A 13,969-nucleotide genomic window follows, 5' to 3' on the forward strand; every position below is an offset into this window, starting at 1 on the left:
AGCTGGCAGCTGTGGCACTGATACGAAAAGGGACAACCAGGCGGGCCCAGGAGCCTCTTTTCCGATTAGTGCAACAGGATTTCTGGGCTGTGCCAAATAGCACGTCAGTGTGGATGGGTCGGCGGCAGGAGACAGGGAGGCAGATCCATGGCTGCCTGCTCTGAGGACAACAGCACTGGCAGATCTTCTGAGAGGTGGAACAACAAAAGAATAATCAGGGTCCACCACGTGGATGGACACACCTCCAGGAAAACCGCTGAAGCTGACGCGATGCCACTGTGGACTGAGCTGCTCAAATATGCTCTGCCACTATTTTCCCCAAGCAGAGTGACCCCGGAGCCTTGGCAGCATTGGTGCATCATAAATGTGGGCATATGGGGGCACTATGATGGACAGTGGATCTGGGGGTCTCATGATGTTGCAAGAACTGTGATGGCCAAATGCCCTATTTGTCATCAATTAAAACCAAGGGCCACATTCGCTGGGGTTCGGGAGCTGGCCAAGTCAGATAAATTGAGCCTATCAGGCCTCTCCCCTGCCAAAATAAAAAGTGATATGTTCTCACGATGGTCAGCACATACTCGGATGTCTTGCCAGCGGGCCGACCAAGCACCATTTAAGCGTGCTCCATATGTGGAATACTCTATCGGGTAACGTCCACCAGCAATGGGTGGTGATGCCAAGTATTTGGGGCCACCTGCATATCCCCTACCACCCACAGGCATCCAAGATCAATGAGTGAATGAATGACCTGTTCAAGGCATCGTATGTGACAAGTTGATTGTCAAGTCTTCTATCCATGAGTGGTTGCAAGTGTATCGATTAATCCGGCGAGTTTGTGTCTGTGTGTGTCTTTTACTCCTCATGCGACTTCACTACATGTCAATAAAAGACAACTGTGTTCAAATTCGCCACCCTTGGGACCCCTCGAATCAGTTTCACACACATAATAATTGGTGCAGTGAGCAGGGTCCTTCGAGTTCTGACTGAACACAGCTGCATTGGAGATGCTTTGGAATCAGGACAGGAACTATAGTGCAGGCAGGGAGAACAAGATCTGCGGGTGGACTGACGAGAGTGCAGGGTTGGGGAGCTTGGCAAGCATGCTGGCGGACCACGGCAAACTGGTAGACTGGTCCAAGCTCCTGGATCCACATCTTGAGAAAATAGGTCACCACGTGTTGTCCCACTTCAAGAAGTCGGGGTTCCCAAAATCTAAGGGGAATCAGAGGGTGCCTTTTGACTGCCAGTGTTGAGCGATTAGCCGAGGCCATTTGCCAGGATCCAGGCATTAAAGGTTTCAGAACAGGCCAGGAAGAGCATGAAATCAATTTATTTGCAGAAGTTGTTCTGATATATCTGACAGACCCGACACACTCATTGCCCAAGTTGTGCTCCACGCTGGAGGTCTATGGGGAGATCTCTGGGTATAAGTTCTTTTGGGATACGTGAAAAATCATGTCACTTAGGAAGAGGAATTAGAGCCAATGTCAAGAAAATAGTCAACAAATGCTGGGGGGACTGGGCAGGGGAGAACAATGGCATGTGAGGGAATACAGCGGTAGTGTCTGTAGGAGTGGAGGGGAGAACGAAGGAATGGGGTTGCACCACAGGGTAATGTCAAGGGAGATTGGATCAGAGGTAGGGGACATAGGGTTGAGCTGGGGGGATGGGGTGCGAGGGGACGGAAGGCACTGGGGAAACCATGGGGGTGGTGTTGGGTGGGGGATGAGAGAGTGGTAGATGAATCGGGGCAGGGGAGAGTGTGAGGTGTCTGAGGGAGAAGAGAAGTTGCGAGGGGGATGGAAGGTAGACATTTCAACAGAAATGGGACAGAGCTCCCCCTCCACCTGGAATGGGATCTGTCCACTGAGAGACAGGACCGCTCCTCCACCCACCACCCCCCCCCCCCACCCGTGGTTACAAAATCCCTTCCACCCTTGCATACACCCCCACACCCCCCCAACCGGGATAGGATTCTTTCCCCCAGTGGACCTGGATCAAGGTGCTAGAAAGTGTTTCTGCTGCGGCGGACCCAACAGAGTTGAGCGGTGAAGAGTGGGGCTCTCTCCGCACCACCTGCTCCCTCAGGCGACGAGGTCACGCTTGCATCATGGAAGATCACGGTGTTGCTGAGCTTCTGGGAATGTGGAGGGCTTCTGCTAAACCCGTGGTAGGGTTCAGAGTGGTTCATCTCCCTGGGACGTGCTGAAGGTCAAGGATGACCCGATCCTCTCATGGAGGGAGGGTTGTAGACAAAGTGAACGGCTGCAGAACTGGCCTCAGTCTGAGGAGAGTGATCAAAGAGGGACCTGGGGTGGCAATATTTCTACTGAGAGGCTGGAACGAACCACCAGAGGATCAATTCTGACATTTAGGTGACCCTTGGAAGGGAGTTAGAGGGAGGGGTAGAGACTAACTTGGACAGCAAGACTGGGTTGGGATAAATGACCTGTTGTGTACCCTCTGGGTGTGTAAATGCTGCTGCTTCTGCCCCAGAGGACATGGCAATAAGGTCACAACAGAGGTGGCCACACCGTGTCATGGACCCAACGTCCCCAAGGTGGTGTCCTGCACAGATGATAAAATCATCGACAATGGATCTTTCGGTGTGGTGTACCAGGCAAGGCTGGTGGACTCCGGAGATCTGATTGCCATCAAGAAGATCTTGCAGGACAAGAGATTCAAGGTGAGGGGGGGGAGCAGTTGTGTGGAAATGGAACACCCTGATATTTAACTTTAGGCCTACAGCACGTTCACAGGCCCTTGCGACACATGAGCCTGTTTCACACAATTACACCCAATTGACAAACACCCCAAACAAATTTTTGAAGGGTGGATGGAAAGAGGAGCATCTGACAGAGACCAAAGCAGCCATGGGGTTTGGAAACAGAGAAAGTCACACAAACCCACAACAGCACCCCCCCTCCCCACACACAACCCCCCACCCCACACACACACCCACACACACACACACACACACACACACACACAGACACACACACACACACACACACACACACACACACACACACAGACACACACACACACACACACACACACACCTGGCAAATATCAGAGATTTTCTGCAAATTCATTGTTTAGTAGAAGCTGGGAAAACAATCATAAAAACTGAAATGATACTTCATTGAACCCCCTGACGAGTCCCCGCTCCAGCGACACGAAAAGTCCCCCCCACTGACTCTCGAAAAGTCCCCCATTTCGGCCTCCCTAGGAGTTCCCCACCTCTGACCTCTTGACGAATCTCCTCCCCGCCTCCCCCCTCAACTTGGACAAGTCGCCCCTCAGGGCCCCGACCCATCGCCCAGCCTTGCTGATGTTCCTCTCTCGCCATAGAACCGCAAACTGCAGATCATGCGAAAGTTGGATCACACCATCATCGTCCCTCTTCTCAACTTCTACTCCTCTGTAGTCAAGGTAAGATCCACCTGCACCCACCCCACCCCCACTCTGATGCATATCATTTGCTGCTACATTCCCCATTCCTTCAATCGATCTGTCTCGCTGCAGCCTCTCTGTTGCCTCCATCCTGCCCCTCTGACCAGTGCCGACTCCTTGACGCTGGCTGCCCTGCTCCTCACCCATTAACTCATGACCTCTTGCCATTTCAACTCCAGACAGCAGCAGCCAAGACCACAAGACAAGGTCGCCAAATTCGGCCACTCAGCCCCTCCAGTCTGTTTCCCCAATTCATTTCACGAATGTATTTTCCCCCATAACTCACTTCCCCAGAACTTTTTGGTGCCCTTCCAAATCAACGCCTGCTCTGAATCGTCCCAACAACTCAGCCTCCACATGTTCGACCCCAGCCAACACCCGGCTGCAAACATTTCTCATCTCGAAACGTCAATGGTTTTTCTCTCCCGGTGAATCCTTGCCTCACGAGGGAGGGCGGTCAGAGCTGCACATTTCGTGCAGTCTCACCAGAAGCCGAATGATGGGGCAGCGGACGGGTCCACTACGGCATATTGATGTTCTGCTCACTGAGCCCTTGGATTCATGTCATGTTGTGTTGAGCACTGGGGGCATCAGGCCTACAGAGAGCAGGAGGGGCTGGCACTCCAGTTGGGAGAGGCACTGGGTGTTGAAGGGTAAATCCAGCTTACATGTTTGTATTGTGTCCAAGAGAAGGAGGAGGTTTATTTGAATCTGGGTCTGGACTATGTTCCCGAGACGGTTCCATGAATGGCCCAGCACTTCAACAAGGCCAAGCAGCCCATTCCCATGATCTACATCAAGGTGGTTGTGGGTCTGGGTGGTCAAGTTGTCCACTGGGGCAAGCTTGGATGGTGGGGTTGGAGCATATGAAGGAGTTTACTGGCTGAGTCTCGCTGGGAACTGGATATCGATGAAGGGTGCATGAGGGTCTCAATGGGTATTGGTGAGGAGAGAAAGGGTAGTGAGGGGAGAGGGGTGGAGAGGATGATGAGGATGGATGTTGATTGGCAGGGAGGGGCCCTTCACCCACCTCCCCTTACCCTCAGGATCCAGACCCGGCCAGTGTAGAGGCAGAGTGGGTCATGTTATATCGTTGTGTTGCCAGATGTTCATGTACCAGCTGTAGCAGAGCATGGCCTACTTCCATCCTCAGGGGGTTTTCCATTGAGACATCAAGCCCCAGAAGATGCTGGTAGATCCCGAGATGGCGTTCTTATTGCTCCTTTATTTCGGCAGGTAGACCTACCCGTGTCTGCCCGTTCCCCACCTCAACGTGGTCCTGATCCCTCTCCCCAACATGGCCTTGTCCCCTCCCCACCAGCTCTCACCCCTCCCCCACCAGCTCTCTCCCCTCCTCCCTCTCCCAACTTGCCCCTTCCACAGCTTAATAACTTATTCTAAATAAGATTGTGGGGGGCTTAGATGGAATGAACAGCCAGAAATCTTTCCTAAATTGTGAGGTGCAAATCTCAGAGAGCATCCGCTTCAGGTGAGGGGAGATTTTTTTTATGCAGTGAGTTGTGAGAGCTTTGAATGCGTCACCGGAGAAAGTGGTAGTGGTTGGTAGTGGTTGGTAAAAGTCTCTGAGACGAGCATGTGGATGTAAGGGAACAGAATTTTTAAATGATAGAGGAATTTGGGGATATGGCGAGAAGGCAGGGTAGGTCGAGTTAGGTCATATATTAGATCAGCCATGATCGTATTGAATGGCGGAGCAGGCTCGATAGGCCATTTTTGTCCTACTCCTGTTCCCACTTCCTATGTTCCTATGGGTGTGGTACAGGTAAAGGTTGTGGAGAACATTTACAAAGGTCAGTACAGCCTTTATGGGCCAAAGGGCCTGTACTGGGCAGCAATGCTTGATGTTCTAATGGATGCAGAAGCTCTGGGAAGGGGTAAGGGAGGGACTGGCCAGGAAGTCTGCAGATGCTGGGGCCGAGGGCAATGCCTAAACATGCTGGGCAAACTTATGGATAGTTTTGTGAGGAGCAGGTCCTGCTTCACCAGTCAAATTGAGTTTTTCGAGGAGGTGTCAAAGGAAATAGATGAAGGTCAAGGTCTGTATGTGCTGCACGAGGATTTTAGTAAGGTGCTTGACAAGATCCCCACGGTGGCCTCACTCAGAATGTCCGGAGGCATGGGATCCATGGAGCCTTGGCTGTGTGATTCAGAATTGGCTTGTCTGCAGAAAACAGAGGGTAGTAGTAGATGGAACAATGACTAGTGGCTCTCCAAAGGGATCTGCTCTGGGACCCCTGCTCTTTGTGATTTTTATGAATGATGATGGGAGTGTAAGGGTGGGTACGTCAGGGGATGACACAGAGGTAGAAATGTTGTAGACAGTGTAGAAGGTTGTCATAGGTCATCCAGTTTGCAGAGAAGTGACAGATGGAGTTGTATCCTGTAAATCAGATGTACCTAAATAAGCAACTGCTCCAGGTTTATTTCCAGAGTAATTTTCAAGGGCACGAATACCAGTTATTCCAAAGAAGGTTGGAGACCCATTAAAAGTAGCTTCATATAGACCAATATCTTTCTTGAATGCGGATTACAAGAATGTTTGGGCAGATCACTTGGTTAATGGCAGGATTATGAACAGTGTGCAGGACAGAGAAATATTTAGATCCTGCTCCATATATCACTCAAGGTTGCTGTGCAAATTGAAAGGGAGTTTAAGATAGTGTATTGTGTGCTGGCCTTCAGGAGTCAGGGGATTGAGTTCAAAAACCGAGAGGTATCGTTGCAGATGTATAAAATTCTCGTCAGACCACACTTGGAATATTGTGTGCATTCCTGGGGCGAGAATACCAGAGGACATCTAAATAAGGTGAGCTGAGGGAAATTTAGGCAAGACGTGAGGGGTACATTTTATTCACACAGAATGTAGTGGGTGGCTGGAATGCATTGCCGGGGTAGTAGTGGAGACTGGTCCAAAAAAAGGCATGAAAAGGATTTTAATATGGACAGGAATTAAAGAAAAATGGAGGGTACTGGTGTGAGGGAGGGGAGGGTAACATTGCTGTGGGGTAAGTTCAGATGGATCAGCTGAATGGTCTCGACCGATCCATCCATGATTTGTCTAGCATCTTGCTGCCATATCGTGGAGAACCAGGGTGTTGCCTGATGGAGACACGTTGCTCTGAGCTCTGCAGAGAGAGATCGTGGTTTTCGCCAAAACACACTTCCTCAGGTAAAGCAGAGGAAGGGGAATGGCTCCAGTGTTCAGGGGTAGGGGGGATGATGGGGGAAGAGTTGGGATCCTCCAAAGTCATTGTGATCAGGCCTCAGAGACAGTATCTCTATCACTCATATTTCTCTTCCCAGGAGAAGGAGCGATCTCAGAGACAAGACACGAGTCCAGAAGAACCTCACATCCCAGCTGAACAGAGGACAGACAACATCATGATGGCCTGAACCCCTCCCTTTCTTCTCCATCTGGCCCTGCCAACCCCATTCCCTGCCTCTTCCATGTCCCTTCACCCACTTCCCCTCTTCTCCTCTACCCCTCCTCCATCCCAACCCCCTCCCGCTCACCTTCCCCTTCCCCTGCCCTCACACCTATGCCCTAACCCCAGCCCTCCACCCTTCACCTCCCCTTCCCCTCTCCCCTTCCCTTCCCATTACCCCCTCCCCTTCCCCTCCCCCTTCCCCTCCCCTAACACTCCCCCTTCCCCTCCCCTTCTCCTCCTCCCCTTCCCCTCCCCCTTCCCTTTCCCCTTCCTACCCCTAACCTAGGGGAAGGAGGGGGAGGGGAAGGGGGTAGGAGAAAGGGGGTAGTGGAAGGGGGTAAGGGTAGGGGTTGTGGTAAGGGGTAGGGTAGGGGGTAGTGGTAGGGGGTGCGGGTATGGGGAAGGGGTAGGAGGTAGGGTTAGGGGAAGTCGGTAGGTTGTAAGGGATAGGGTAGGGGTAGTGGTAGGGGGTGCAGTTATGGGGAAGGGGTAGGAGGTAGGGTTAGGGGAAGGGGGTAGATTGTAAGGGATAGTGTAGGGGATAGTTGTAGGGGGTGTGGGTATGGGGAAGGGGTAGGAGGTAGGGTTGGGAAGGGGGTAGTTGTAGGGGATGCGGGTATGAGGAAGGGGTAGGAGGTAGTGTTAGGGGAAGGGGGTAGGATGCAAGGGATAGAGGTAGGGGTTAGTTTAGGGTTGGGGAAGTTGGGTAGTGTTAGGGTTAGGGTTAGGAGCATTGTAGAGGTAGCATTAGGGTTAGTGTTAGGAGACATGGGGTAGGGCTATATCTTGGTTTATGGTTAGGTTTATAGTTCGGGAAGTGGGCTTGTGTTAGGTATAGGGGAAGGGGGTAGGAGCAGGGGGGTAGAGGAGGAGTGAGGTTTGGGGTTAGGGGATGGTGGGTAGCATTAGGGTTGGGGTTAGGGGGCGGCATAGGTGTAGGGATAAAGTTAGGGTTAGTGGACGGGGTGGGGGTAGAGTTAGGGGACATGGAGTGGTGGTAGGGGGTATCGGTAGTGTTAAGGTTAGGTTTAAGATTTTGTTAGGGGTTAGGGTTAGGAGTAGGAGGAAGGGAAGTGGGAGGGGAATGGGGGAGGCGAACGGGGGACTGGAACTGGGGAAGGGAAGTGGGGAAGGGATGTGGGAGGGGAAAGGGCAGTGGAAAGGGGAGGGGAACGGGGTAGAGTAAAGGGGAGGTGAACGGCATCCCTAGCCCCACCCCTCCCATTCCCTTCCCCCGCATTTCCCTTGCCTCTCCTCTCCTCCTTCCAGAAGAAGCTGGGCCTCTTTCCGTCCTGAACCTCCCTGTGGTTTCAGAGCCTCCGTTTCAGGAAGTGCCTTCGACGCTTGCTGCTGGACAGACATCTTGTCTCTTGATTCATTCTGTACCGTTGATATTAAATTTAAAAATGATTGGTTTTTTTAAAGCTTGAACTCAAAAGGCTGGTCCAGATAGACAAAACAGAAACAGGCCCTTCAGCACCTCCCTCCTGCTAGCTGAGCTGTTGTAATCAGTCCATATTCCTCTCACCCTTTTCATTCTTAGCTCCTATCCAGCTCATGTTGCCTTGTCAATCGCACGGCCTGTGGGAAGAAGCTATTTCCCTCCCTGGCTGCTCTGCTTTTATTCCTCCATATCTCCTTCCTAATGGCAGGGCGACAAAGATGCTCTGTGCTGGATATCTATGAGTCTATTTAGAGAGCCCATCCCTGCAAACAATCAGGGGACCGTTGCCTTGAGGTGGCACCCATGTTGCCTCTCCCTCAGCACTCTCAGAACACTACTGCACCCTCTTTCCCCTCCTCTCCCAGGTCTCAGTAACCCGCTGACAATTCCAGTCAGCTGCCATGTCTATACCCTGCCCCATCTAAACCGATGGATCGACCAGCGCCTCTCCCTTCAAGAGTTCGAGGAATCCACTCTCTCGCAATGTCCTGCTATCAAATGCCCTGCATCCTCCTTCCCACTTGGTTCCTCCTGTTATCAGGCGCCTGGATGGACCCCACCCTGTTGAAACTACCCGTGTTCTCACTGATCTCTCTGCGCCTCTGCCCTCCATCCAGGGGTCTTGGATTTCTTGTGGGGGTTGTGGAAAACAAAGCACCAACTTAAGGTGATGGGGAGCAGTACAAAGACCCCCAGGTCCAGGAGACAGGGAGAACCACAGAGATACCCATCTCTGTCATTCGGGTAAAACCTGATTATCAGGTGCAATGTGCAAGGAACTTTCGGTCCTGCTGCACGTGGGCCAGGTTTGGACCATCCCCACACCACCACCCTGTCAATTCCCAAAACAAATTTCCTATTCATGTGGGGGTCCAAAATGGATAGAGTCTGGAGAAGGACCGTGTACATCGTCAATCAATGGGGAAAAGGGTGTAACCAGCATGGCCATAATTGTGTGTGGCTGTGCTTGCTACCAAAGTGCAAGGGCACCAAATGCTGCTATGTGCTGAGGTTCTACCTGGCTCAGGTGTTGTGAAAGATTGGCCTGGCCCTGGTGCTGCACAATGTTCCAGTCAGCAGGACTTTGCCCCTTTACCTTCCTGGGAACGGTTTCATAGACAAACACATTTGACCACAAAGCCATCAGGCAGTGGTCAGCAGAGAATATCTGACACAGAGACTCTAGGACTAGATGGGATACTGCGGGGTGGTCCACGGAGCAGAGCATCCAGAGATAGACATCCAGAACTGCTGGAAAACCAGAAACTCGGTGAAAGATGCCCTTCAGTTTGCCTGAAACCCAGATGGGAGTAGCAAACACTAGAAGACATCTGTCTAAAGCAAAGGGAGGAAGATTTAGGGGAGATATCAGGGGTATTTTTTTTTACCCAGAGTTGTGGGTGTCAAGAATGCCTTGCCAGGAGTAGTGATGAAGGCCAAAACATTAGGGGCATTTTAGGGGTTCTTAGTTACATTGAGGGGCTGAGACCAAGGAGGATATTCTCCAACAGCAGAGGGTGGCAGTAACCACAAGATGTCAAAGTGGTGGCAATGAAGCTAAACAGAGACCATCTAATGTGACTGTGCGCCTGGCTGCGGGAATTTGGACTTACTATATAAACCTTGCTAAGTGCTAGTTCAGGTTGGAAACGTTCGACTTCCTTGGGGGTCAAATCAACAGGCACAGAACTAAACCCTGCTTGAAAAGGTAGAGTTTGTTAAGTGCTTCCTCAAACCCCACATAATGAAGGGACTGCAAAAATTCATTGGTACGATTAATTTTTATCACAGATTCATACCGGTAGTGGCCAACATCATGTTTTTGTTTTTAAACTTTATTTAAGATTTTATAACATGAATAACATATAGAATTACATTTAAAAAAATTAAGAACAAAATAATAAAATTACAAAACAGTATCAGTAATCTAAATAAACTATACCCTCCCCAATATTTATTACACATTAATAACCCAACTCAAATTAGTCCAACCCCCCCTTCCTCCCCAAAATAAAGAGTGAAGAATTAATAAAGTTCATAATATATGTGAGAAAAAAACCCACTTACAAAAAAAAACAAAAACATAATCGATTAAAATACTAACAAAAAGAAAAGTAATTAATACTAAGATATCAGACTTAAAAAACATATTTAAATCAAACTTAAATGCATATATTTATCAGAGTTAAGATGAAACATATAATTAACTCAAACCTAATATAAAAAATTAGTAAAATTAGTAACATTGTCTATCAAAAATTCTTAAACAATAATCACTTCTTTAAAAAAAATTGTAGCATGAGAAAAAAAAAGATGAAAAAAAAACTTTCTCTATAGAGATAAACCTTCACCAAATATCAACTAACTTCACATCTATCATCATATTAGTCACATAAACCGCCATCTTAAAACAAAATTCCAACCTCATTAAACATTGTACAAATCAAATTTGGTACTCTTCCACCATTTTTCCCTTTTAACCTTGAATAATTATCCAATAAAAGCTCCAATACCACATTTAAATATCCCCAATCATTACGTTAAAATTCAGATATCCAAATAATAAAAACACATCTACAACGAAATCTATATCTTCAACAAATAGAGCATAAACCTCAAACAAAATTAAAGCCTCATTAAGAATTGTACAATTCAATTTATAACTTTCACCATTATTCCCTTCGTTCTATAACTAAACTAGCAAAATAATATACACCAGACTTACCACTCCTTTCACCTTAAAGTTAAAGAAAAAATATTAAAAAAAACTTATCCATCCCATTCACATTTAAATTTTAAATATTCCTTATCTACTGAATAAACTTTACAAAAAAAACCACATGAATTTTTAGTTTTTTAAACAATCAAATACTTTCTTATGCTTTTTTTTTATAAACACAAAAGAAAACCCTTAACTCTTTACTCTAATAATACAAAAAAAGGAAAAAAAAAACAGGTAGGAGGTTAAAAATACCCCCTCCCGTCTAAACCACGCAATGCGGTAACTCCCCAAAAAAATGGGTGTAAGATAACTCACACGTAGCAGATGACTTTCAGGAAATAGTGCCCATCCAGTTCTCTTCCCCAACTCTCACTTCATCTTAAACTAACATCATCATTATTTAATATTCCTTTTTTTTCAAAAAAACATTAAAAAAAGAACAACTCTTCTTTTAATCAGCTCCAACTGCAGAGTCACCATTACAACCATTCCTTCTTGTAGCACGGCTCTTTTCTTCCATCTCTTGTCTCCTTAGAGATCGCGGCGGATTACGTCTCTGTTGAAACCGAGTAATTGGCAGCTCTTGAGCAAATGCTATAGCTTCCTTTGGAGAATCAAAGAACTTTGGTTGGCAACCATCTTGAAAAACCTTCAAAACAGCTGGATATCTATAGGTTGCCTTATAACCTTTCTTCCACAACAACTCTTTAGCAGAGTTGAATTCCCGTCATTGGAACATAACTTCTTGACTCAAATCCGCATAGAAGAAAACTCAATTATTTTGAATCATCAAGGGTGATTTTCTCTGTTGTGCATTTCTAATAGCCACTCGTAAAATTATTTCTCTGTCGTAATAATTCAAGCAACGAACCAAAACAGGTCTTGGACTTTGACCTGAAATAGGTCTTCTACGCAAGGCTCTGTGAGCACGTTCCAGTATTATACCTTCCGGGAAATGTTCTTGACCCAGCACCAGTGGAATCCATTCAGTAAAAAATTTTCTTGGGTCTGGTCCCTCCATTCCTTCCGGCAAACCAATAATCTTTATATTGTTCCGTCTGGATTGGTTTTCCAAATAATCAAACTTTTTCACCAAATTTTTATTTTGAGTTTGTAAGTCTTTGACCATTTTGGTCACATCTGAAACATGATCTCGTATTTCGTCTATATCTTCTTCACACGAATTAAATTTATCTCTCACTTCAAGCTTAAAAGCTCCAAACTCATCCATCTGTTGAGAATGTATTTTCACCACAGAGTATTAAACCTAGTACCAAGTTCAGTCATAATCTTGGATAATCCCTGCATTGTATAAGATCATTTAGATTCAAGATTCACAAGAATCTTTTCAATTGGAAGAGATTCTGGCTCAACAGATTCCTGCTTCTTCTGCATAACCAAAGGGTCTTCTGTTCCTTCCTTCATTCTGGTTGCCTTCCTTGTAGTATAGCTGCGTGTGGAAACCCCAGCCACAGCCTCTCCAGCAATGGCTGGAGGACGCTGGCCGGGGTTTTCCCCAGTCCATAATGTATTAATTTCTCCCAGTACATCAAGTTGTATAGGTTCTTTTATCTCAAAAGGTGCAGTTTGCAGTGCCACCGCTACAGTTGACAAATGCCTTTCCCCAGCCGGTACTTCAACTGATGTTACTACAAGTGGTTCATTCATAACATTGCCGTCAGATGCTACTGCACATGTGCGAACCTGAGTAACTATTTGTTCTAAAGGCTGTTTGGCGCCCTCTTTAGAGGGCTCTACCGATGTAATATTGAACTCTACATCGGAAAGCTGTACCTTTCTCCTGGGATCCATTTCACGCTGAGTCTCGGTGTCTTTCCTGTAGGTAGGCTCCAAAACTTGAACTTTTGGAAAATGTAGTTTTTTGATAATCTGTTGTCGTTTTTTTTTGCTCTTTTCCACCAATTGTACCATCATAAGTTAAATTAACAGCACTGAAGTTATCTAAACTTTTAAAGAATTTTAACAGGCATTTCTAGACAAAACATTAAGATAGAGTCAGGAGAGGACTGGAAGACACGTCTGATCCTTACACCATCTTGCCACGCCCCGCGTGGCCCACATCATGCGGAGAAAGGTAAAGACATTACCTGGGACAATGAGGATTTGGAGGCGTTCCAGAAGGCCAAGGACGCACTGGCCAACACAACCCTTGTGGTACACGCCAGGCCAGAGACACCCACCACTCTCACAGTAGATGCTTCCAGCACAGCAGTAGGGGGTGCACTGGAGCAATTCATCGAAGGGGAATGGCAGCCCCTGTCCTTCTTTAGCAGACACCTCTGGCCACCTGAACTCAAATACAGCGTCTTTGACTGAGAGCAATTGGAGCTGTACCTGGCAGTCAGGCACTTAAGGTATTTTTGGAAGGTAGACAATTCAGTGTCTTCATGGACCAGAAGCCATTACCTTTTGCCTTCCATAAAGTGTTGGACCTGTGGTCGGCCAAGCAGCAGCGACTCCTCTCCTATGAGTCTGAGTTCACTACAGACATTCAACATAACATAGGTGACGCACTGCCACATCCCCGCAATCAAGTCTATCAAGGCCCTGTCCCAGTGAATAGACTACTTAGCCCTCGGCAGGGGACAGCAGGACGACCCTGAGATCCTTGCAAGCAAGACAGCAGTGTCCAGGCTCAGGCTGGAGGATGTTAACATCGATCCTGGTAAGTAGACGCTCCTCTGCGACATTCCAATGGCAAACCCCACCTCATCGTGCCGACAGCATGGAGATGGCAGTTTTATGATGAGGTGCACAGCCTGACGCACCCGGCCATCAGTACTGTCAAAATGGTGGTCAATAGGTTGGTCTTGCTGAGCCTCCAGAAACAGGTTGTCAGTGGGCCAAGGCCTGCACACTCTGCCAGATGACCAA

Source organism: Narcine bancroftii, unplaced genomic scaffold, assembly GCF_036971445.1.
Source record: "Narcine bancroftii isolate sNarBan1 unplaced genomic scaffold, sNarBan1.hap1 Scaffold_125, whole genome shotgun sequence".
Classification (NCBI taxonomy): Eukaryota; Metazoa; Chordata; class Chondrichthyes; order Torpediniformes; family Narcinidae; genus Narcine; species Narcine bancroftii.